This window comes from Dromaius novaehollandiae, chromosome 2 (assembly GCF_036370855.1).
Source record: "Dromaius novaehollandiae isolate bDroNov1 chromosome 2, bDroNov1.hap1, whole genome shotgun sequence".
In the NCBI taxonomy this organism is placed as follows: Eukaryota; Metazoa; Chordata; class Aves; order Casuariiformes; family Dromaiidae; genus Dromaius; species Dromaius novaehollandiae.
Window position 1 is genome coordinate 41,897,444 of NC_088099.1, and position 26,652 is coordinate 41,924,095.

General features: G+C 39.0%; 1 long non-coding RNA gene across 3 annotated transcripts in view; it reads right to left on the reverse strand.

Annotated features, from left to right (window-relative positions):
- The window catches only part of LOC135327480 (uncharacterized), a 181,450-nt gene extending 176,947 nt beyond the window's left edge, over positions 1-4,503 (reverse strand). The window contains exon 1 of one of the 3 annotated variants that reach the window (XR_010387651.1): positions 4,115-4,503. This is a non-coding gene — a long non-coding RNA (uncharacterized LOC135327480). The remainder of the gene's footprint in view (positions 1-4,114) is intronic. The other 2 variants (XR_010387649.1, XR_010387650.1) reach the window with 2 other exon arrangements.
- Between the last annotated feature and the right edge of the window lie 22,149 nt (positions 4,504-26,652).

Genomic DNA, 26,652 nt, shown 5'->3' on the forward strand with positions numbered 1-26,652 from the left:
GTGTTATCTTTGTGCTTTCTAGCCCTTAATAGTTTTTTTTCCTATTATTTTTTCTAACTAGTTTTTCAACCAATGTTAACTTTTTGCACCGATTTTTTCATTTGCATTTTTTTGCATTCTTTGGCAAAAAAGTTACATAACTACATATAGGACAAAATGGAGAAGCATGGAAAAGTTTGGGTACGTCCTCATGGGAAAGTTAAATAACACTTTGCAGTTGAAAGGATTTTAAAATGGCTTTGAGCTGTTTAAATATTATTTTTTGTATGCTAGTTAACCACTGTCTGGTTGCAATTTTTAAGTCGTTTCAAGATGAAAATGTGGAGTAATTTTCAATGACTACTACCTTTACTATGAAATTATTTCATAATATTATAGATTTTGTTATAATATAGTCTTAACACTAAAACAATCTTATCTTGTGTGCGCTGAAGTTCACCATATAACGCATTCATTGAAAGTAAGTTGCATCAATAAGCGATAAATTCTTTGGTTGTATATGATCATTCTAATCTAAAAGCTTAAGGCCTAAAGGAACAAAAGGAAAGCTATTTCGTGAAGTGATGTATGTTAGCTCTAAAAATATCTTACACTTTAATTTCAGTAAACAACCTAACCTTAAGATTCAGCAATACAACTTTCTCTGAAAAAAAATGCTTGCTTTTTCAGAAATCATCATGGAAATGTTGAACTGTGACAAAAATTGTTTTATTATGGAATAGCTAACATTCTGTCTTTAACAGTGAGTTACTTTTTTTTTTTTTTTGAACTATGAAATGTGTCAGGTACATTCCTACCTAAATGCAGCGACAGAAAGAACGTTTTCCTGTATAAATAGACTTGAAGAGATTGGAAAACACTGTTAAATACTGGTTCTTTTAACTTCCATTTCCAGTGAAAGTTAATTTCACATAAACAGCATATACACAGGCAGAAGTTTTTATAAATCACCTAAAAATTCCCAAAATATCTTGGAATGTAAGTTCATGGTTTTATTGGTTACGACAAGATGCTCTGAAGATACAGCATATAATCCCCTGCAAATCTGGCTCAAACCTCTTTTGCGAGAGGGGGGAAAAAACCCTCGCTCCTGAGAGATAATAAACTCTCTAAGCTACATGATCAGATATGTTTACACTATAAACCAGAAGTACTTTGTGTTACAGTTTGTTTATGCACACCCAAGGTCACTGCAAATTAGCTAGTTTGATGAGTATAAGACGGTGATACTACATAAGCAGTATAAAATGGTGATATCACAAAATGTAACTTCATTTGCCAATTTGGAGGTCACTAGAGTACATTCCACCTTTTTTTCATTTTATATTGGTTATAATAGTTCAAATACAACAGGATTTGACTATTTTCAAAACTAAATTTCTTCTATTGAGTATTAGGAGAATACTAAAATACTGAGCATTCCAATTACATTTAGTCATTCTTAATATCCATGGTAGGTGACACCAGGATTCTTGCCATTTTCATGACTGTTAAACTTGAATTCGATCAACATTTTCAGTATGTAAATTACATCTAAACAGGCACTTCTATGGGACTGTCTAGGAGAGTGAGTTGAACAACTGAAAATGATTTCCCATTTTAACTGCTTTCTAGAAAGTACATAATTTTTATAACTGAATCTCTTTTTAATGTTATCTTATATTAAGAAATTAGAAAAAATACATACCATTCAATTATAACATTATCTTTTTTTCAGGAACCCCCCCCCCCAAAAGTAATTGCACCAAATTAAGCATGTATTGGGACTTTCAATAACCAAGACACTATTTCACTTTTGTTTTTAAACTGCTTTCAGGACAGAAAGATGCTGCAAACCGGAGATACAGAACAACTCCCAAATTACTGTGCCTGACTAGTCATGGATCGTTCACTATAAACTATATAAGCTATAGGTTTATGGGAAGCCAAACACTATTGTTTTTGAAAGCAGCATTTTAATCTCAGATTGAAAATACCTGTGTCCATTAGACATTCTCATAGACTTTGATCCCAAATAAAAAGGAATCTGAGATGAGAACAGTGTTTTGTGTAGGGTTAACCTAACGTATTTCTGCATTTTAATGAACTTGGTCACCAAGAAGTACAATGGAGTGTTTTTCCTCTTTTTGGAATTCTGAACTGACAACAATATTTTATATAAAACAGAGATAGTTCAATATTTACATGAAGGAGCTGGCACCAGTGGTAGGTAAATATGACCAACTGCAGCTTTTCTCCAGGGTCACAACATATTTTTCCCAATGTTTTGGATCAAATCTCTGCCAATATAATCAAAAAGAGGTGTTAGACCTGTGCGTTATTTGCATCATTGCTTGTGGAAAGGAATAGTTGAGACCTATCTATATGTCTTGCATATACCGATGCAACTTAAGTGTGTGAAGGGAAAAACTGCCTTCCTGGAATGCTTTGGTATTATGACAGAGAACACCCAGCATTTCTCTCTGAACAAAACAGGCGATCTGGGTACAAAAAAAGAAGTGGGATGAGGAGGCCATTACTACAGGAAGGTATTGGACATGACAGAATAATTAGACACAAAAAAAGAGGAAAAAAAAGTTTGAAATAGCTTCAGCAGATCAAGGAAGGCTGTTGGGGTGCAGCAGGAAAGAGAGAGAGAAACAGAGAGAGAGAGAGAGAGAGAGAGAGAGAGAGAGAGAGAGAGAGAGAGAGAGAAGAGAGGCATTTGAAAAACCTTAATGTGAAATATCCTCCCTTTTTGTTCACAGAGTTTTCAGGAAAGCTTACAGGCCTTTGTAAACTTGCAAATTAAATCTTGAATAGTTGTCATAAAACTATTCTTCTGTCACGGAAAACAAAATGCCATGGAACTAAAGCTGACAATGTTGACAGACAAATATGTTAAAAAATCCTTGATTTTATGCCTGGGCTTATTCTGTGCTGTTTATGACAGAGATCCTCAATAACTCTTGCATCAGAAAAGAACATTCACGCATTTTCATATGTCAAAAGGCCTTCATAGTATGCTTCATTACTCCTCTCAAATTTAGGCTTGTTTCAAATACTCCTTTCCTATTTCATTCTCTTGTGCTTCAACAATGTTTTGGGGCCTCTTCAGAGCACTTAAAAATTCAAGCTGCAGGGGGCTGAATGTAAATTTTTTAAAAGATGAACACAGGTTTTATGCATTGCAAGTAATACCTGTTCTTTTTTCCTCTAGTCAGAAGCACAAATGATTAATGATTCCTATTATATTCCATTTTAGGTTAAAATTCAGACATTTTAGGCAACTCAGAACAGTTTTACCACGACCAAAAACGAGCCACTCTGTGCCAAGAGTCGCTAACCTGCAAGCTCCTTCTCGGGAACGCGCACAGCTCCTAGCCGTCGAAAATGCCTTTTCCTAAAAGTAAGGGCACGCGTCTCGAATACGCGGCATTCCTACCTGCCTTCCCCTCACCGCATGTCACCTTGCTCAGGTGTCCGCGGAGGCGCGGGGAAGCCGCCTCAGCCCCGGCCCCGCGTCCGCGAGCGCCCGGCCCGGCCGCAGCTGCGCGCCCACCAGCGCGGTGCCGCCGCGCAGCCCCCGGGGCGCCCCGACTGCGCGGTGACCCGAGGGGGCTGGCGCGCCCTTCCTCGCCGGGCCACAGCCCAGCAGCGGGTTTCTGCCAGCTCCTCAACTTGCGCGGACGCTTTATTAACGCAGGCGGCCGGCCGTGGCACCGCTCGGCACAGCCCGGCAGGAGGAGGGTGCCCGCGCAGAGCCCCCCCCCCCCCCCCTTCAAGGGCCAAGTGAAACACCACACACAGCAGATGCACAGAAAACTCCTTTTTCATCCGCGCTCCCACGAAACAAAACTTGCCGGGCAGTAACTGCCTCACACCGACCACCATCACCACCTTAGCAATCGGGAGCCACCCAAGCGCCTCGGGATGCTGACACAGCCGAAGTTCCCAAAAGCTCCCGAAACACCCACCGAGCTCGGCACGGGGAGGAAAGGGAAGCGGCCGCGCTCAACTCCGCCGCGGCCGGGACGGGGAGCGGCGGCCCCGCGCCCGTTAACGGCCGGAGGCGCCGCCAGGCAGGGCCGCGCGGGCGGGGCGCGTCCTGAGGCGCCCGCGCGGTGCCACTCACCTTCCCGCGGCGCTTCCTTATCTCTTGGCTCGCGGGCTGTAACTTCCAGTCCTTCCCCCAACTGCCATCTTCCAGGGGAGTGGGAGGGGACGGGGACGGCGAGGGGAGGGGAGGGGAGGGGAGGGGAGGAAAAGTTGCCGCGGTCGCTGCGGCTACCGCCGCCGCGGGGCTGGGGGGCCGCGGCCCCGGCGGCAGAGGGGTGGCGGGCGGGGCGGGGGGAGCGTGTGGCGGGGCGGCGGTGGCAGCTGGCGAGGGCTGGGCGCTGCGAGCGCAGCCCGCGGCGACACGAGGAGGATTGACTAAAAATAGCCGCTCGGCAGCGGGAGGCGCAGAGGCCGCCGGGCTGCGCCGCGCTCCCCGCCGCTGCCGCTGGGGGGGCGAGCGCGCCGAGCCGAGCCGAGGCGGCAGCGGTGGGGGCAGCGCCGAGGGGCGCCTCGCCCGGGAGGGCGCTGCAGAAACGGCGGCGCGGGGAGGGGGCCCGGGCCCCGCAGGGGCGCTGCCTCCCGCTGCGGCGCTGCCTCCCGCCGGACCCGGCCCTGCTGCCCACGCGGGAGCGCCGTCCTGCGCGGCCGGAAGGGCTTCGCGCTCGGGCCCGGAGGGCAGGGCTCGCACCGCCGTGCCGACCGCGCCGGCTTTGGCCCAGGCCCCGGTTTCCTCCGCGGAGCTCACTGGCTCGTCACCCGGCCCCGGAGAAGCCACTGGGTTACCTCGTGCCTCTCGCTGCTCTTCCCGGTCCTAACGGCCCCAAAATAAGCCTCGAGGGAGGACGTGCGCCCTGCGGGGCGGCTCCCCCTGCGAGGGGCCGCGCTGCCCTTCAGGGGGAGGGCGGCGAGACGCCGCGCAGGCCCCGGCCGAGGCCTCCGCCACCGTGGAGACCCGCGCGGCGCTGCGCGATCCCCGCGGGGCGGGTGGGTTATTCCCCTCGGGCTGCGCTGCCCTGGAGGTGTTTCGCGTTTCGGTAGCACTGTTCATCCGTGTGCTGCTTTCCCCACTCCCATCTTATTATCCATCTTGGTGTCGCTGAGTATTCTCGACTAGGGGATGAGGGTGGTCATCTTCCTGAACGCACATCAAATTTCTCCTTTGGTAATTATTATCACCAGAATTCCCTTTTCTAATACTCTTTTATATGGAATATGAAGCACTTTAGGATGTAGAATCTGTTTTAACTGTGTTCACTTCCATCTAAATTTATGGATGGATTTTGCCATTATTGGGAAAGAAGGGAGTGTCTCCTTCTCTTTCTCCCCTTCCAGGAGAAGGCTAGCCTCAAAGCAGCATAGTTCTTGGAAATCAAAGCAATCCAAAACTTCTGTTTGCAATCTGCCAGAGAAAAGCTTTGGAATTTGTGTTTACATATATTCCACTTATTACTGTGGAAGTTAAATTGTGTGTTTTACTCAAGGATAATATTTCTGATTTTTTAAGATTGATTGTACTTGTTCTTTCCACTGTGCTGTTTTGAGATGTTAGCTTTTTTTCTGAAACACATGCTTAAAATTGTTGTTTCCAAGATTGATGAAGACCTAGTTAACACTGAAAGGTAAAGCCGGTGGGTAGAGAAAGAGATTTAGAATTTGGGGCCTGAATGTCATTGACTTCTCAAGGGATGTAAGAGATGAAAATTCAAATGTGGTAAGCAATTCGTGTGTGTGTGTATCCCTCAAAATAAATCTCAGTTCTCAAAATTAGATATAAAGCTGCTTCTGTGTATATTTCAGCTTGGAGAGGAATCTGCTTTGTTTTGTTTTGTTTTTTAGTTGGAGAATGAATTTTAATAGTATGTTAAGTCATGGAGTACCATGATGTGACAGATCTAAGTCCAAATTGGCTAATCAAATCACATAACATTGCTTCTCTGACAAATATATGTTCTTCAACTTGAGCTATACTTTTACTTCAGTAGGTACGCTTGTCCTCTGTCTACACAAAGGAAGCGTCAGCATTACAATGATATTCAAAAAAGTAGTCACTATTCTAATGCTTTGTTAGGAACTCCTAAGCTTATAGAGGTAGAAGATGACAGGAAAATGTCTCTGAGACACCTTCATGTTTTGGTTACTATCATGCTTGCTCTACTCCTTTTCACTCAGTGCCAATAAATATAGTCAAGCGTTGCATGGTAATATCCAGGCGTCCTTTATCTAGCTTTTGCTAGATCTAGTATTGCTATTCCATTAATATACATTACTGCATTACCTAGTGCTAATCCTACTGACCAAAAATGAGTTACAGACTTGACTGATGTATTTTGCTGGAGTGAATGTAGCTGTTTTTTCAAGTGTAGTGTTCCCCATTTTATCACTGTCTTTTTGACTTACTACAAACATTTACTGAAAGACATGGGGGTGAGAAGAGAATGTGGCAAGCCTGCATCGTAATTTATAAGTTTCATTTATAAAGCCTGAGATGAGGCGTTGAATTCCTTAAAACAATTTCTTCCCTAAAAAGAGACTTGCATCATCCTCGTGGCTTCATCTTTGTCACATTGTGAGCACATGTCTGCTGACCATTAAGGCTTCTTTGATACCTCTCATGTATACTCTAATTTACAATAATTGGGTTTTCAAATGGAAAAAAAAACATATATGTTTGTGATGCAGAAGATGAGTAAGGTTGTTGATGAGAGGGCCATGAAAGGTTTTGTAAACATGCTGAAACAGAAAAGCTTGTCTTTCCCCTAGCTCCTCACTTACAAGAATACATTTATCAGGGACAGTAAGAAAAAGTCCATAATAAAAAACTTCATGTTTCATCTTACATTCAATTTTATGTTCTTCCAACTGTTTCCTCACATGAAAAGACTGAAGGAACTAGGAGGATTTAAAAAAAGCAACTTTTTTTCCTTCTTTTTATCAGTCAAATAGAAGGACTGAAAATACTGAAAACAGTGAAAAAACTAATCCATACAAAACTTCATAGCATTTGATAAACTCTTTGCCACATTAACACATATTTTATTACCATTTATACTGTGGAAGAGTAGCTTGCTCTCTCTGAGGTCCCACGCATTCACTGAAAGCTAGTTTAGATATCAAAAAGACACAGAGTTGTGACAGCTCAGGAAGCCATGCTTGAAACAAGGAGAGTTGACCAAAGCATTGCCGTGCTGAAGAATTTACAGGCTTTACCTGCACTGCAACCTGGGTCCAGGACAAATCGCTTGCTACAATACTGAAAGGAAACATGTAGGATGTTCTTTACTGTTACTATTAAAATTAAGGTGATAATCAGCTATGCCCCTTTCCAATACAGTTCATAGGTTCACAAAAAGTTATTTTCCCATTAGAATGAACAGAAAAGATCCTTAAAATCTAACGAGCAAACTGTACTTGCAGTGTGCAAATGCTTATTAATGTGGATCTGAATAAGATGAAAATAACGCTTGTCAGTGAAAAACATTGAGGAATGAACAAAAGCTAAGTCTGCCCCATTAGTTGATGTTATATGCCAGATCTTGCTGAAACGATTAGTTCTTTTTGATGTGTTTCTGTTCCTGGACTGTCAGACAGCAAATCCTTTTCATTATCTCTGACAGTCAAGAGGCTTCAATTATTCTTCTCTGGTGAAATCTTGCAGTACAGCTATACTTCTAGTTGCATCCAGAGCAGTCTGACAAGATGTACTTTACAGAGATGATTCTTAAATTCACCTTGAAGTTCAAGGAGGCAACCACCTACTTTCTGAGTAAGATGAATAAGCACCCCAAACTTCACTGTTGTCCATGCTTAAAAATCTTGTCCAGTTTTGAATGGAACTCATGGTCCACTTTTTATCTTCAGAGTCCTGATAAATACAAGGCATGCTGTACTCCTCTTTGGAAATCAATACTAAATGCTTTTTATCTGTCACCTTATAGGGCTAGATCCTTCAGATGCTTCATTCAGATTGTTTTTAAGGGAATGAGGTTCCTGAAAAAATCAGCTGGTACCTGGAATTTTATGGAGAACATCTGTGTACAAAGTACCTAAAAGTGTGTCCTGTTCTGACCAGTGCTGTGAAATTCCCTATATATGTTTTATATATATATTAATGCTTACAAGAATATCTGTTCTCACAATTACTAGTATTTTACTGAGGAAATGTACATTAATTCCTTCTCTAAAATGTTAAGATTTGCTTCTCTAAAAAAAACATTGGAATTTGGGGGGGGGGTTCTAACTTACTTGTACTGTTTGTTAGTCTGACTGAGAATTAATTAAAAGGTCTTTTTGATGAGACTGCTTGCCTTTAGTATCTTGCTTGATGGCTCATAAAGATTAAAATACTATGTGTTTCAGAGTGAGTATAATTGTTGGTTTTGTTTATAGAAAGTGTTTACTTTTTTCTTGAAAAAGAAGAACAGTGGTTTAGCTGATCAGATAGTTTTGCACAACTTGTAAAAAAACACTTAACTGCTACAGAAGTAGGCAATCTAAATAAATCAATACAGATGCCAACATTTTAAAGATAATAGGAATTTTTTTTTACTAACATTAAAAAGAATGGCTTTATATATACTTAAATGCCTTGTGAAAATATATTTCCTGCACAGTGGAGATATTTCATGTGTGATTAGCGCTCTCAGTCTCTATGCTTTCAGGAATGTCTACATTTGATAGGACTATTCAGGTGCTTAAAAGTAAACATGTTGTTATCCCCTTTGTTTAGTGCCAGTGGTTAGCCAGTGTTTGGAAATTTGTGGGTTGTTTCTCAGAAACATGATAGAGTCAAATGGTTTTGAGCCAGTCCTGTACACAGAGAATGTACACAAATCTTACTTCCTTGAGCACAGTAAGCAGTGAAATGAGTGATAGATCAAAGATTACTTTCTCAGAACTCCAAGCTTTTATACAACCTTTATGCAGCAGTGCTGTGCCCCAAAAGTGGTTCTTTCACTCACTGCTAAGCAAAGGTTTTTAAGTGCCCCCCTAATGCTGTGCCATAATGAGCAGCAGCTTAGCTGAGCCATGCAGAACAGGCGATCATTCCCATAAAAAGAGGATCCAAGTCAAAAGCTCATAGCGAAGTGGATGTCTGTGCAAAGATTCCCTGACAGCTTTAGACTAACCAGAGCTGAGCCCTTTCCTCACTTTCTGATACTGCCCTTCAGTCTTGATGCTGAATCCAGTTCTGTCCTGATCCTGAACACCTTTGTCTGACTCTGTTGCAGTCCTGCCTGCTTTTTGTTCACATCCTTTTTGTTCCCTCTTTTCTGCTACTGAGGTGCCACATTTATCTACACTTTGTGTTGAAGAAATTGATATGTCCCATTATACTGGTGCAACTGACATCTCAGGTCTCCTGACTCTGTTCTAATTTCTGTCTCTTTGCTTTTTCTGACCTAGGACTCTTACCTGAAGTCATCCTGATTATGGGACTCAGCTATTGTCTTTACCCCGAGTCTGGTTCAGTTCTAGCAGCAAGTTCTCTCACTCTATGCCCTGTTTTCATAATCCCTGTGTTTTCTTGCTTTCTCTTTAGTTTCCTTATGTCCTTGTTTATTCCTGCCATACCACATATAGTTCCACCAAAGGAGTGCATTTGTATTCACACCTCATGATACAAATCTCAGATTACAGGACTGAACACCTATTTCAGCCTTATCATGCTGATCCATGATTTGGAAGGTCGCGTCTATTCTTTCAGCTCTTACTAAGCTAGCACGCATTAAAGTACTCCTTCACTTACCCTGAATAGAAAATGGATTTTATCCAAACAAGCATGGATCATAACTATATCAAGAACTGCCCACAGATCATAAATATATATGGCTTACAAAATTCCAGTATGCATCAGTCTTTGTAAAAGTGTTTAGTAATTAAAAAAAATTAAAATATCCTACCTTTGCACTCGGTATGTCTTATTTATTCCTTCATAGTCTATGTTAGAAGATAAAGAATTTTATAAGCGAATTTGTTCAGTTCCTAACTGAAATACTCTTTTAAAAATAAGATACGTCTAAGTTGAGAAGAGGAAGTCTCTAAGGAGCAATCTGACATTAAATCTGACTAGCTCATGCTTATTTGGGTGGACAATTGCATCTGTTTTTGTCACGCACTTATTACAATTAACTGCATTAGCAGATAATAGCTGATTCTGAATGAAAGAGTGAGCCTGAAATTACACAAGTCTTTCTCACTATAACTGATTCATCAGGTAGGATTTTTTTCAGCTTTCTGCCTATCATTCATTTTTTATTATCCCACGCTCTATAGTGATGACTGAGTTGTGATGAGGAACAGGCAGAGGTTGCTGCTGGGAGCCTCTATCAACAAGCTTTATGCAGGCAGCTTGGGCATGATGATGATCCATTGATGACCAAATACAACCAACAGTATGAATATCTGAGCAAATCTCTCCCCATGCTGGGAGAGGGGAGGGGAAATGATCTGATGGCATTAATATTCACAGCATATTATATATGCTGTGACTTTTTCTCTCTTGTTCTGAGATGTCAATCTCCAGCAGCTTTCCTTGCCAAGATCCCATAGCTTGGTTAGAAAGAGGGCAATACGAACCAGAGTGCCCATGGAAAGAGAGCTTTTCCTGCAGTGTTCTCAGCCTTGGGAGGGGTTATCACTGACTTGGTTTTCCCACTGGGGTGCATGACCATGTGCTGTAGATGTTTGTTGTTGCTTTTGTTGACCTAAACATGGATTCCATTGACATGGCGGCACTGTAGGGTTTAGCTCCGCTGTTAAACAGTTTGTCGTAGACAATTAATTACACAGGCATAGGATAATTTTGTAATTATATTTGTTATTAACAATAAAATATGTATTTCTTATTATTGACTTTCATGACTTTTGAAGGCTATTAGTGAAATAAAAATTGAGACATAACTCCTAGGAAGGTGGTGAAGAAAGAGAGGGGCTTAGTCCCCCTTAGCGCTCATGAACTATGGCAAAGGCAGCATATGCTTCTCTCAGAGGTATTGCTGTCAGGCCGTGTAGCTCCTTTTTTTACTTCCATTAGCGCTGCAGGCACCCTGATATGATCACTTTCTACTTGGACATAACCTTGTCAGCTCCCTTTTGGTATTCACATGTTATCAGCCAAATAACACTAGTTTCTGAAAATGACCAGTTCCATTTACATTTCATAATCTGTTGAAAGGAAAAACATTTGTGACTGAGTAAGAGAAGGAAGGAGCTGTCAACCCTGTTTTGTGATTACTGCCCACAAATGTTCTCACTTTTTACTTTAAAAAAGTGTTCTGACAAAAATATTAGCACTAATAGTACAGTATGCATATGTTCTCAGAGTATAAATAGTGCAACTTCATCTCATGAAATAGCTAAGGACTCTATCCAACGACTGTGATGAGATTTGAGGTTGTTCAGCACCTCGCAGAAGGCACTCAGCACACATGCAGAAGGCAACAGGCTAAACTTCTGGTCACATGAAATGTAAAGCACCATCGGTTCTTGTCAAAACCAAGGGGAGTCACAGAACTTCAGTGCCTGCAGCATCAAGCCTTCCCTTCCCTAACAAACATCAGAAAACATTTCCTTCTCTGTTGCACTGTATCAGCATCGTCCAACAGGCACATCCTATGAACAGCAGCATCCAGCTTTTGCACAGGAAGTGAAACTTGTTCGCTCCCATTTCTGGCAATACAGAGAAATACCTCGACAGAGCAATTCTTCCCGTTCAAATATAGGAGCCTAAATTAGGTGAGATGGATCCCACCCAAGGTGTCTGCTCTCTTTTACTCATTCTTTACCAGGTTTCTTTTTATTACAGGAAGTCTTGCAGGTGATATTTTATCAATCCAGTTGACAGAAAAGGCTTCTCACATACAGACCATCAAGGAGAGATCAGTCTACTCTTACATAAATTCTGGATTCCTAAAGTTAATATCCAATTATAAGTGGATATGCCATCAAGCAGATGTATTGTGTTCAAGTGTATGAAACAGATACATGCAGTGCTTTGTAATTGCAAAACTACAGTATGAAGTGGACACTGACGGTACTAATGGATTCAATTTAAAAAATTGATGATCTCACAACAAATCTGAGAGGCCAATATGGTTTGTATGAAAAGTCAGAAATGAAAATTAACAAGAGGTATCCTGCATACAAAAAAATAGTACTTCACCTATTTTTAATATTCCAGTCTAACGTTCTGTGTCCTCTGCTGTGTTTCATACTTTTATTTTTGGTTGTTTACCACAACTATTCTCTCTCAGCTAAAGAAATTCAGGAAATGTTGCTGACAAGAAGCCCACATTTAACTTTTATCAGCCTACCATTTCTTTTGCACATAACTGAATAATTCTATAGAGGTCACACATACTCACTGTACTGCATGAGTGCCCAGTTTCTAAAAAAATTCACACAATGTATTGTACCCTGAAGAGAAAAATGTACTTGCTCACTGAATACCACCTATTCTGTGGGAGTAAAATATTCAGGGTTTTGGAGGTTTAGTTATATCTTTCTTTGTGGTAACCATTATTAGAAAGAATGGTACAATATGGCATAAAATCTTATAATATACATAAGTATATATAAATGTGTAAGTATATATAAATGTATTCATAACATTTAAGCATACACACGCAGATGTATTTTAGGTTACAGCTGAGAGCGGGATCGTGTGTGTGTGTGTGCGTGTGCGTGTGCATGTGCGTGCGTGTGTGTGTGTGTGTGTGTGTGTGTGTTTGCATGTGTGTGAGGTGAAAGATTTTTTCTCAGGCTGCTGCAGCCTTTTCCCTTAAAAAAGAGAATTTAGGAATATAGCAAAATTCACCTGTGCATAGCCTTTGAAACTCCTGCTATTCCACCGGGTTTTAGTACTAGAATTACAGAAGTAGAAGAATAATAGAGAAAACCTGCTCTTTCTGTATTTTTGCCTTTTAAATGTAGGGCAAAGGAACTATGATCTACACCCTAAATCTTTTATGCATGAAGTATAGCTACTAGAGAATATTCAGGTCTTTTTAGAAATAACAGTAAAAGAATAGCAGTAGCATAATTGTTACAAAACTCATATTTTACATGCATATTTATTTATGTTAGTCTGTTCAAATGAAACAAGTATCATGTATTTTTTTGATAAGGAATACAGTAATGCAACTTAAGTAATCACTCCAAGTTAAACTCTGGAAAATCTTAAACTCATCTGTAAAGTTTTATATTAAGCAAAGATATATTGAGGGGAAAGTTTCTATCTAGTGTTATTTGTAAAAACCAATATATACATTTGTCTGTGTGAGTGTTCATCCTATATATTACATAAATGGTCAAAACTATAGCTGAATACATCAATGATTATTATACTAAACAACTTAATTTTCTTCAGGAACTGGGTGAAACTATAACAACCATTCCTTTTTTGATCAGTGTGTTGGGACAGGTTGGCAACTCAAACATATCATGATTATTTTTTATTATACAAAAAAAATCAAATCATTCCAGTCCTCTGTACTCGCCTCCACACCTTCCCAAAAAAGTTGAGAAATGTAAAGTCCCTTAAATACGATATGAGGAAGGACTGTTGTCCATTCTCTAGCAAGTCACTTTTTGGCTTATTGCCAAAGCCTAACAAAGCTATTTTCAGATTTGTCATTTAGTCATTTCCTTTAGAAAACATTCTGATCCCAGTTCCAATAAAACTGTTTATATGGGGATTATTTTGATGCATGCACTGGGAATCTGAAAGCAGAAAAGTATTTCTGTCAGCAGAAGCCGAGGATTGGTCTCAAGTTTAGCATCTCAGTGCTTCTTCACATTATGACCAGTGGCCACCTCTGATTACAGTGAGAAAGTAATCAATAATGGTCTTTGTAAAACTATCCAGAACATGTCAGGTCTGCTTATGACTCTTCAGACAATGACTGAACAAAACAGTGATCACTGTCTTTGATAATCGTAAGATCCCTGGAATTTGGCTTATTCCCACTGTTCTTTCTAATACCAAACTTCCCGAGTACATTCATCCAGTGTTTTTGCTATTGCTCTTTACCTGCTCACTGAGATCACCTGTCATCATGATATGTTTAAGTTGTCAACCTGTCCCAGTACACTGCTCAAAAAAATGAATGTTTGTTATACTTTCACCCAGTGCCTGAAGAAAATTATCAAACAACTCTTTAGGATTTGTTTGTATACTGAGCATGAATATCTCACAATCATCCTATGGATTTTTGGGCCAGTGCGGAGGCTAATGATGCAGAAGCAGATTACGTATATCAGCGACTGCAGGTGGTCTTTAATGACACCCTTAGAAGCTGAAATACAAAGTAACAGCTGTGGGCACCTAGAGGGCAAGAAGTTCAGCAGTGATTTCCTCAGTATGTAGTGCTAGATCTTGGGGTTTATACCAAAGCCTTTCAATATAGGTACATGGAATTAAGCATCCAAATCTACAATTACTTTTTTGAATAAATATGAAACATTCAGCCATCATGAACATACTTTTCCCTTCTGATTTCAAAGAAATACAACAACTTTAAATCAGACCATTTTTATCTGGCTCCACAGTGCAGTTATTGTATAGCTTGCTGAAGAACAGATGTGATTCCAGGAGTCATGCTAAGGATTCTTCATCTTCCAGATTACCTAATGGATGGTAACTTCCAGATGTGAAAGGAAAGATATCTGGAAGTCACTTACTTTAGCATTGGCATCAAGGAACTGGAGGGGTTAAATTTCTCCTCCTTCTTGAAGAACTCCTTTTTGATCCAGATGGCCTTTTTCAACAACCTGACACTAAGAGCAGAAATAGTGACTGAATGGAATTAAAGCCTTTCCCCTCCTCAGCATCTTTGGAAATGCCATTATCTGTGACATGTACATCTTTTTAATATAGGAATTTGGAGGTCAGGCTTTTGAATGGGTAGAGTTTAGAAATACCTATGTCCTTATACATTAATAGAGTGCTTACCCTGAAGGACAATGATTTATTGAAAGACCCCTTAAAGTGTTTCTATCTAAAGATGGAATTTTTACCATGGCATTTTATTTTTTTTCAGTTTTTAAAATCAAGTTCTGTCAAAGTCTCCGTATAAATATTAGCTATGAATATATTGCTCATTTTATCTTTAAAGGGGATATTTTTCTGTATTTTCCTATAATGAGAAGTATCTGAATACAAATAGGAGAACAAGTGTGATGATAAAACCTTCAACAAACATAATCCTCAAGATTATTTTCCTGGTACTAAAAAGGTCTGAAATTGTTGGTACTTCTTTTCCTCTTGGAGGCTCCATCACAATTACAAGTATTGGAAAAAGCTCTAAGATGAGGTGGTGTACTCCCATAACAAACCCATAACTTCAAGATTATCTTTTGAGGTAACTAATTTTTTTTATTCTGAATGCATACACGCAAACATGGCATTTTCTCCAAGTTTGAAGTAGTCCAAGAAAAATAGATAAACATTTTGTAATATTTTATTACATAATTAATTAAATGATTGAGAAGGAAAGAGACTGTTAGACAAAATTTATTCATGCACAGCAAATCAACCTCTAAAGTTAAGATGAGACATAAGAACTCAGGTCAGTTAGTAACTGATCAAATCAAATGAAAAAAATGTAGGCATGTTTTATTTTGCTAGCTAGTGGGTAAATTAATTATGTATACCTGAGACATCCTGTGATCTTCTACCCTTTAATATTCTTTCAGTGAATGAAGGGGAGAGTGCCTGGGAATATATAACCCTGTTTGTGGAGAGCTGCAATATGCAGGATACTGGTCCTCGTCTCAAAACAGTATTTGAGTAGAGTATAAATGAACCAAATAAGCCTATTGTTTTCCCAAATGAGGCAATAAATGCTGATGTCTTAGAGTATAGAAACAGTACATTTATTTTCACATTTGTGAAATAGCAAGCATTTATTTGGATGCATGTCATTAGGGCTAAGTGAATGGTCTGTAACCAGACAGAAACAGAAGAGTTACCCATTCAGAATTCAAGGGCTTAAGCTGTATTGCTCAACATAGAATTTCACAAATATTTCTGAATATTTTATGATGTTTAGGAATGTGCATGAGTTCATATATCTGCTAGTTACATAACACTGTCACTCTTACGAAAATAGAAAGTACAAAAACTTCAGCTCTGCAAAAAGTATAGCTGCCCACAATGTCCCAGTTTATGAGTTCAGTCCTCCAACGCAATGAGCACTTTGGTTCCAATCCAGTAAACTACTCAAGTATCTGCTTAACTGTAAGCACGTGAATAACTATGTTATGTTAAGCTGCTACTATAGCTAAATAGAAGTCACAAGGTCCTGATATTGTAGATGACATCTTTTCTTAACTATCTCTTTGAAATGTTAGAATTAGTTACTTATCTCACTGGGTTTTTATATACCACCATTCGTAAGAGCTAGTCTATAACCTGCTATATTTGAGTGTGAAATGACTAAAAAAGGGTAAATAGATTTTTTTTTTCCCTCTTACCAGTTGCTTTCAGAAGGAGATGCTTCCAGGTGCTTGGAGGGGTTATTAGAATTTGGAGTGGGGGCTAAAGGAGCTATAGTTTCCCTGGCTCCACTAGCTGCATATAGTGTAACAAATGCTGTGTCTCACCTAACAGCGAGATGCTGCCTGGAGCCTCTCCCACTTCTTCACTGAGCTTCACAGAAAGGGTGACTGCCAAGCTCATCGCTCTTTCTGTGCTGGTTAGTAGAGTGAGACTGGCGCAGTCAAAAAGGCTGATGCTGCACTCGTAAAATGTGACATTCAGGCTGTTCCAGCGTGTTGTGCCTGGGAGTTCCTGTGAAAGTTCTAGCTGACCCAGCCAGGACTCCTTTCCATGGCCATACGATTCCTCTTCTCTCTCTTCTCCCCATACCATTTGACCTCTTATCATCAGAAACAGTTTAAAATCCATGTCAGGTTTGGCCTTTAATGACATCCATGTAGTTTATCAGCATGTGAATTGTGGTTTGTGGTGCACATTATTGTTATTATTACTAACACTTCATCACAGTTCATGAGTCTCACATGATGAATGTGGGCCACTGTCTCATCCCAGTTTCTGTGTGCCTCGTGAAGCTTCTGCCTTCATTGTCGCAGTCTGTGCCATTTGCTTTCTTGCTATCTATCCATCCATGTATAATATGACACATTTCCAACTGTAATCTCAGTATGAAAACACTGAGAGCTTTAAAATTTTCATACGTCTCGAGAGCACTGTAGATTAGTTTTTACGTAAAACAATGCTCAGATGGCTGTCACAAAGAAAGTTAAAGCAAAATGTCAAAAGCTGTAAGGAAAAAAAGCTGCACATGGTAGATACAAGATTCAGTGCACGGTAACTCCCTCTTAATAAACAAGCAAAGATCTATTGGAAGGAAAATTTCCCTGCATTTGAAATTTAACTGCCAACCATCCACATCCTACACATAACTGTCAGAAAGGATGTCTAAATCTGTCCTCATTTATAACGTGTGTTGTGACAAGATTTGACAGTCTCTGAAAGAGCTATAATTGCCATCTAAACATCCAGCATTTTGTCAACTGCGATCATGTTTAGGGAAAGCGTTTATTTCACTTAAAAAAAACTAGCATTTTTTCTTCCTTCTGAATGAGATGACAGATTTTTTTTGCTCTTCTCATTAGGGGCTGCAAGTCAGACTTAAGGACTTCTTTTTTTCCTTTTCAGTATTTTTCCAGTTGCAGAAGTTGGAACTTTTCAGATTAAGAGAATGATTATTTTGAAGAAACCAATAGCACTATAACAAACATATCATAGGTATCTACAAAAGTATGTTGGTATCTATCTGCATAGATACTGATAACATTGAGAATTTCTGAATATCTTCTCACCTAAAGAGCTGATTTTGATGGGCACTCTGCTGAGCATCACAACAGGAACCAAGGTGAAAAAGAGGAAAAGGTGTCCTCAAATGTACCATTTTATTGCACTGAATAAATGTTATGTAGCTTTACTCCACTCATATAGTCATTCTAATGCAGCTGCAGACATTGCTCCAGGATGAAGATTTGGAGTTGTCGGTGTAAGAGCAGAAAGAATGTTTTTGATGGAGGAAATGTGATCTGTCTTTTGGGTATTAATACTCTGTATAGGTGGGACTACAACTAATGCATAACTGATTAACTGCCCTGATGGTTCAGAACTATACAAACTCTTACTGGGCCTGAGAGTTTATGTTGCAATTGCTTTCATGAAGTAGTGAGCAGTAAAAGTCACCAGTACTAGAGCAAACACTCCCCAGAAGTGTTGTTTTAATTCACTCTGGCAGTGTTCACAATTCTTCTGTGTTTATTTACCAGAAACAATCCAGCAATAAAATTTTACTCACAGAAATATTCACAAAAAGTGAACAATAAGCTGTTCTTTTGGAAGTCTTGGTACCAGAATGAGTACTTTTTCATATGTGATTGGCCAGTGACTGATGCAGCAGTGACATAGGAGCAGGATTACATGTACATGTCCCCAAATCCTAGATTTTTCTTGCTTGCCTGGTGTGCCCTTGCCAAGTGCACTACTCCTGAGAAGTGTATGCCACATGGAGTGTTTGTACTGTGCTACTTTGGGGCTTTTAAGGAAATACATGGCAAGCTCTTCCTCTGTTGGCTGAGAGGGGTCAGTAAATATTCTAAACTTTTCCTCCTGGCTGAAGTTGGACTGTGAAATGGACTGTGAAACCAGAAGAACAAGATTTGCTGTAGAAGTGAAAGCACTAGTTTGTGTAACGTTCACACACACACACAGAGACACGCACACGAGTGTCGTATTTACATAATTACTAAACGCTGTATTCTTTATTTAGCTGCCAATTAAGGCTGTCTTACACTCCGTCATTACTGATTCCTTCTCACGCATACAATTCTACATAATGTGTGTCAACAGTTACTCCACGCTATAAGCTTTGATGTTAGCGAGGATAGCCATACCATGCAGTCATTCCAGTGCTCAGTTTCAGTTCAAACAGTAAGTCATAAATAATAATCTGACACCCACCAAAGAGCCAGTTTAAAAACAGGAATAAAAAAGTTCTTGCATAAGCTAATAATTACTATTAATCAAAACCACTTTCTTAAAATTTACCTAAAAAAGCAGTTCAACATCCATGAATGTTTCATGGCTTTCAATAAGACCTAATGAACACTCCCTTGTTAAAGAATATGCTTAAAAGAATAGAATCAGTTCATATATCCATCAGCTTCTACATATTAATAATGAGATATTTTATTAGGAATATCCTTAAACAATGGAAAGCTTATTTCAGGAAGCAAGGAAATGTAAGTATGGATCGCAGACCTGAATTAGTTATCTGGAAGTAAGAAGTTACTGTTACTGGTCTATTAAGATTTGCTTGAAGTTAATTTTTGCACATAAATCAGACTCTATTCTTTATTAATTAGAGAAACTAATAAGGTGTCTTTTTGCACCTGTCTCAGATTATGTAGCATGTACTTACTAGGATCTTTCCAGCATCCTAGTATTTCAGTGATGCTGCTTGCCTAGCAAAGCAGGTCCCCTAGCTCACAGTATTTCTCTGTTGGTCACAGTGCAAAAGAAATTTGGAGTTCTAGGCTTAGGTAGCTGTTGGGGTCAGTGGAAACTGGAGAACAAAATGTTAGAAATGTAGGCAAATGCAGACATCCAGCAGCTTCAGGTATCTTTGTAACTGAAGATAGATGAATGCCTCAGGTATTCCCAGCTCTTAACACCTTCCAGAGTAACAAGAGTTTTGCCATCTCTCTGATGATAATCACTATGCAGTCTTTAAACATTAGCATCCTGAATGACCTAAAACAAAGTATGGGAAAGGGAAGCTGGAAAAGATAAATGCTAGCACAAGAGGAAGGAATAGAAGACCTTTTTGTGGGAGCGAGGAGAAAAAAGAACCTAGAAGACGTACAGAAACCTTGGCAGGGAAAAAAATGGGATACTGAGCTGGAATTTTAGGAAAAAAAGCACAGGGTTGTGCTCTTGACAGGAGGTGGACACATAGGAGGCAGGAGATTTCAGGAAATCTTTGAAGTGGACAGGAAGGGGAAATGGCACCCTAGGACCTCAAGAGAAGATGCAAGGAGTCTCTGATGAATGCAGTCCTTAGCCCCTGTAGCAACTGTGAAGTGAACGACAGAAACCTTTTGGTCTTAGTAAGGGTCCAAAAATTCAGATTTTATGGTCATATGTATTGCAAACAAGTATCTATTAGGAGGATTGATAAAGAAAATTAAAAGACACATTTTACAAATTCTAAACAAGTTTTATTTCTTTTCCAGTGAAGAAAAGGATAGTTGTGTTCTTTACCGGTAAATGATGAAAAATTTTTAAAATATGACTTGTTTACCTTTCTCATCAACTGTAAGAGGTGTGTAGTATAGGTATCAAACAAATCATTGTTTGCTTTGCTCTGTCTCTTGATTTTTATGATTCCATTGTATATCTGCTTACTCAGATAGGATCACATCCTGGAATGGGAATAAATCCAGGAGATGACAGCAAGCAGAAGGAATTTTTGTGAGGTTCTTTCTGAGAGCACTCCCCTACATCACTCTGTTAAGGTATGCAATTAATACTAAACTGTAGATCATACTTCTAGCCTTTCCAGTTGCTAGTTTGGCCCTGGGGTTCATGTGTCTGGTTAACTGAGCAGGTAGAAAGGTAACACCTCCGGTGTGTGTACCTATGCAGCCTGGTCAAGGAACACAGTTAAAAGAAATCCTGCCTACGCTAAAATAACATCTTAACTACAGCTAAATAAAGGGCTTTGAACTTAAGAGCTTCCCTTAAAATTGTAAATAGATATGAAAAGTGTGAAAGAAGCCTTATAAAATACTTCTTTGAAAATTCTGTTCTGTACTCTTTGGGAGTTTTAATGGCTCTGGTCTTAGCAATGACAGAAGATAACTGTGTTCCAATGCTAATGTTTATGTGCTTGTTACTCCAATATAAGAGCCTTTAGTAATCATTATTTGCATTAGCTTTTTGGATCAGGAACATATTATGCCATTTCTTCTGAGTGCACCTTTTTCCTAATACTGAACAGCAAGCATTTAGTTGTAAGAATCAGACTAAAATAACTGTTTTGACGCTTAAATGGATGGAGTTGTGCAGCTCTGAATACTAATCAGCTGCAGGTAAAGAATGTTTCCTCTTGTGGGAGTTTGCTAAATGTGCTAGCTTGAGCTAAAAATAACCGGCTGACCTGCCCTCCTCACAATAACATTGTGGAACTCATTTCTCCTTGCATGACTGAGGAGCGGGTGGTATAGTTTATATCGTCTTAAGGCAGAAAGAGGTTGTTATGCTCGTCTAGAAACTGACTTAATACTAAAATACTGTTGTTTATGTATCACATCTGGGAAAGCTGCTTTGAGAAATGGTACATGCAGATCGTTCAAACAGAAGAGTCAATTCTGGAATTCTCCGATTGTCTTTGTAACAAAACACCACTGTATTCTACATGATTAGCATTCTCTTATGTTGCTATGATACACAGATGCTAACTTTAAGTGAAATGGTGCCAGGAGGCTAACGGCCATCGGAGCAGCACAGAGGGCCTGACATTAGCTATCTCTTAGGAAGTCTATGAGAAAGTCTGTTTTGCTGCCTGTCAGAGGCCTCAGCTAAATGTCCTTGCAAGGAAGCCCCCCCCCCCATGCAAGATAAAAAGCTGATCTTGATAGGAAGGGAGAGAAAAAGACTGTTCTCTAATCCTCACAAAAGTGCTGCAGAAAAGCAAAAGAACCGGGAAATACACAGAAAGGACATCAATAAGATTTTTAGATTTGAGGACATATATGAGCTAGAATGGGCTAGTAATGGATTGACAAATAAAAAATATTTAAACCAGAAAAAGGTTATCTGAAATGTCTGTGTTTCTCAGATGTTTACCCCACCTTTATTCCTCCATTACAGGATGACTTAGTTGCTATTTGAAAAAAGGGTCACCTTCGGTTTAGCCATTTTACTGCAGGGAATGCAGTTGCAGTTGCTCCTTGTTCTTCAATACAGTGGAGCCAGTAGTTTGTGACTATAAAAAGGTGACTATACAAAAACACTGGCAACGAGTTTGTTTTGAATTCTGCTCTGCAGTTGGTCTGTGTAAGGTGAAACTGTATTTCATTTAAAAAACAGTTTCCAGAGTACAGATACAAGAACACAGTTTGTATTTATCACACTTTCAGGTTTCTATGTGAAATTTGATAAACTGGAAGTGAATATTTTGATGCCATGAGTCAACAATATTAAGTGTAATGCAATATCTTTTCTTTAAAATGCTATGAGTGCTGGATTTTAGAAAGTAAAAGATAGTGACCACAGAAAAATAGAGCTTTAAAAACCTCAAGATGCTATCTAGCCCATGCTCTTATCTCAGGATCAGCTGTTGAGAGAGGTTTCACTTTGCTGTTGCTCAGAAACCTCCAAAGATCACACAACCTGCCATGACATCTATTGTAGTACTCAGTAATCCTTACCACTAGAGCGGACTTAACTAATTTAAACCTTCCTCTGATGCCTTGCAGAAAGATCTAGGCCTTTCAAAAGTGACTTACCACAGTCTACAAGAGGGGCACTTGCCTATCCCTAGCAGAAAAAACTAACCCAGAGCCACTGCCTGATAACACAGCCTCCACAGCGAGCTTCTGGGGATTGCCACTGAATGCTGCGCATACCCTCAGCTCATGGAGCAGCACCTCTACAGCTCAGTTCCTCCCAGATTGGCTGCACCCCATTTGTATGCTAACTTTCTGTCTTGGTAACGACAGAACACACTTTAGTTTACTGGTTTCAGCATAGCCCATCCACTATGTTTTATGACAGCAGACAGGCTGATGCTAAGACAGTGTAAATAACTACATATCAATTCTCAAGGAACTGACGGACTCAGATTGTACTTTGAAGAACTCAAAATGAAAAATTGTGTGTAAAATAAGCATAAAACATAGCTAGCCTTAAGAACAAATACCACTCACTATTTTACTTTTCCTCTGTGAATATTTCTGTATATGTCCTTATTATCCTTATTGCATATTCATTTGGAAAGCTGGATATGCATATTTCTTTGCCTTCCTCAATTAACAACTTCATCATCTAGATTTTATCTTTTTCTTTATCGTTCCATATATTCAAAAACAGAATAGAGGCTCCCAATTCCGACTTTTTGTAGTGCTTTGGATCGACTCAGACTCGCAGATCAAATGCCCTAGTACGTTTCTTAAAATACTGTTTGAGGTTTTTAATTCTCCACATATTAAATATAATATAAAATATTAATTATAGATAAAGCTAATTAAGCCTGTCATCACCAGTGTATTCTCTGCGCTGGAGAACAAACATGTCTTGTTTGGCTCCTCTGTGATGAAGGTTATCAGAAATAGAGATTGGCTTTGTATAGGCATAATTCTGAAAGACAAGCTCCTCTTTCCCCCATTCCTCAGGTGTATTCACATTCATATGCACTCCCTCTGCTATATTTTAAGCCCCAAACTTCTTGTCTAGTCACCAGTGAAAATGAACAGTACTTCATTTCTTTCCTCTTTACAAGTCTTCTACATATTTGAACACTTTTATTATGTTTCTCCACAGTCTTGCATAGCCTAAAAAATCCAATTATTTTTTCTTTTTTTTATTATAGGGTTACATTTTCTGCAACTGCACTTGCTTTCCTGTAGATTCTCTGTTTCGCACCACTTTTTGCAGAGTATTACCCAGAACTAGATATAGAACTCTACCTGAAGACTGCTCTCAAAGGATCATTTCACATGCCTCATATATATGATAATCTATCTAGAATTAAATGTCAGATAAATGAATGTGATAAGACTAGACAGTTAATGAAAAAATAAATGGTCCATGCAGCACTTCCAGGTTGTTCTTCAAATTTTGGTGAGTAATATGATGCTATTTCCAGGTGACAATTTGGATTAAGAGAAGTAAGTAAGAGAATTATGGTCAAGTTCAGTGGAGAGAAACCTAAAGAGGTGGTCTGATCCAACTCCCTACTAAGAACACAGCTAACTTTGCTCCTGTATTTTTTTTTCAAGAGGAAAAAAACAAATGGTCTTATCACAAGGATGTTCTAATATTGTGTGTAGCACTGATGGTGCCCGTATGATGATTGCACAAATCTGTACCTTCCTATCTGTTGTCTATCTTGTAATGCCTTATGCCAAATAAAAGTGTTGCTCAAATTTGAAAAAAAGCTGTCAACATTTCAATAACAGATACGATGCTGGACTCAGGGTCAGGAAACATATGTTCTTGCCCACATTTGCCTCTGTTTGGCTGCTGACCTTGGACAGCTTTGTGCACCTTCATCATTACATTCAACATTTCCGATGTCCTATTTAGGACCTATAAACTCCAAAGGACAAGAAGGAGGTCTAAGTCATGATGATTGAATCACCAAATAATTTAGGCTGGATGGGACACTGGAGGTGATCTAGTCCAATCCCTGTTCAAAGCAGGCCCAATTACATCTGGTTGCTTGGGGAATTGTAGAGTGTCTGTGTAGAGCTTGTGGACCATGATTTCTGAACTCTTCCTACCTCTTGGGGATTTTAATATCTCTTAGATGTTTTTGCCTGTAAGGGACCATGAACCAATCAATTTAATTAAGAACCATATTCCCTAAAATCAAGTATCTTGAACAGAATAACTCCTGAGTCTTCAAATACAAATCCCATGCAAATATAAATCATCTTGTCCAGAATTTTGTTTGCTTCAGATAAAACTGTTAACCATAACTTTTGACTAAATATTACATGTTCTCTTTGGTTTGAAACTTCTGTTTTTCCGAGAGTTTTTCTGTACTCTCTTCTGAAGAATGGGATTGAATAAAGTTACTGGCATATTCATTTTTTAAAATTAAATAGTAAAATGACAATCCTGACCCCTCAGTAGTAATTCCCTATACTCCTTGAGTCATTCAGACTCAGTAATGATTATCTTTTGCCAAAGTTATTTGACATTTCTTAGAAGGAATTTGGTATGTAAATTTGTTCAACTGTGACCTCTCTGAGGAAGGAAATAACGTAATTGCTGGTCTCAAACAGCAGCTTCCTACAGATGTGGCAAATTATAAAGAGATTGAATAGAAGAAAATTAAAGGATGGAAATTTTGCAATTAAAAGTATAATTTCTGGAAAATGAAGGACCCTCTTGGAAGGCTTGCAGTCAGATATGATAGTGTTTCACATACAGCACAGAGCTTAACAAGCTTTGATTTATTTATATGAACAGAAACATTTTTTAAAAGTTGTAAACATGTAACCTGATAGACTAATTAGTCATGCAATACAGCATTGCTCTTCCATAGTTTATTTTCATCAGTAATATTAATCACTGCAGAGCAGATGTATTAGGGGCAACCCAAGGTTAAAACAAAGGATTCAAAATAATGAACTAGAGCAGTACATGATAACATGGAAAACTTCTTGATTTATAATTCTGAGAGTCTGTTGTAGGTATCTGCATCAACTTCATGCAAGTCTATTTGCCTTTTAATCAGACAGTCTCTGATCATGGTGATCTTTACTTTGCATTAATTTTATCTGCTTTTGGAGGTAATGTAACTGTGATGAGAGCCAATTAGTTTTGCACCATCGAGAAGGACAATGAATTGTGACTTGGCAAAACAAAGATAAAATTAACCATTTGCCTAAATGAAGCTATTCATTGTTGTTTTCTCATAAGGCTTGTTCTGCATATGTTCAGCTCCATGAACAAGATAGCTGAGGATATGCAAGTCTACCTAAAGTAAGACATGTTCTGAAATTAACACTACACTAACGTAGTAACACTGCCCGGTAATTCAATGCTAATTTTCCACAAGCCATTAGATCTGTGTAAAGATTCAATTTCACACATATGAATAAGTGACACAGTGAGAAATAAGCTAGTATTTCAGTTCTTGTGGCTAATGCTTCTTAAATGAGAAGTGAAATGATGAAAGATGCTTTTTCCAAACAGGTACAACACCACCATCTTTTTAAAAATATTATTGAAAGCCTTTTTCCCAGGAGTAAGACAAATTGCATGCTGGAATGAAGCAAACTGAAATCACTAGACAAAATTTTGCGTCTATTTTTGTACTATTATAACAGTTACCTTCAAGAAACCTAACATGCAAGCTGTATAGCTTTACAGAAACATAACTATTGTTGTGATACAGGTAAGCTGTTATTCATATTTCATGTGCAAGAATTATGCATTGTAGAATTACTTTAGGGTAATATCATATTTATACATGACACTGGCAAAAGAATACAAAAACCCCACAGATTTCCAAGTTACTGGAATGTGTGTCTACTTTATATATATATATATATGTATAAAAATAGATATATATAATATATATATGTATATATATACATACACAGAAGGTGGAGAAGACAGCTAAAAGGGAGATGTTCAAATTTAATTAAAAGCATTAAAGAGTAACTAATTAAGAATAGTAAGGTTTCTGTCCTTGTCAAATTGGGTGAAATTAGTCTGAAATTCTAGCATTCACAATCCTTGAAAAGGGAAGGATGGAAAACAACAAAAGAAAAGAGGGGGCACTTTAGTAAATTCAGAGATTAGGTTGGTAAAATCATAGTCATCTAAGGAAA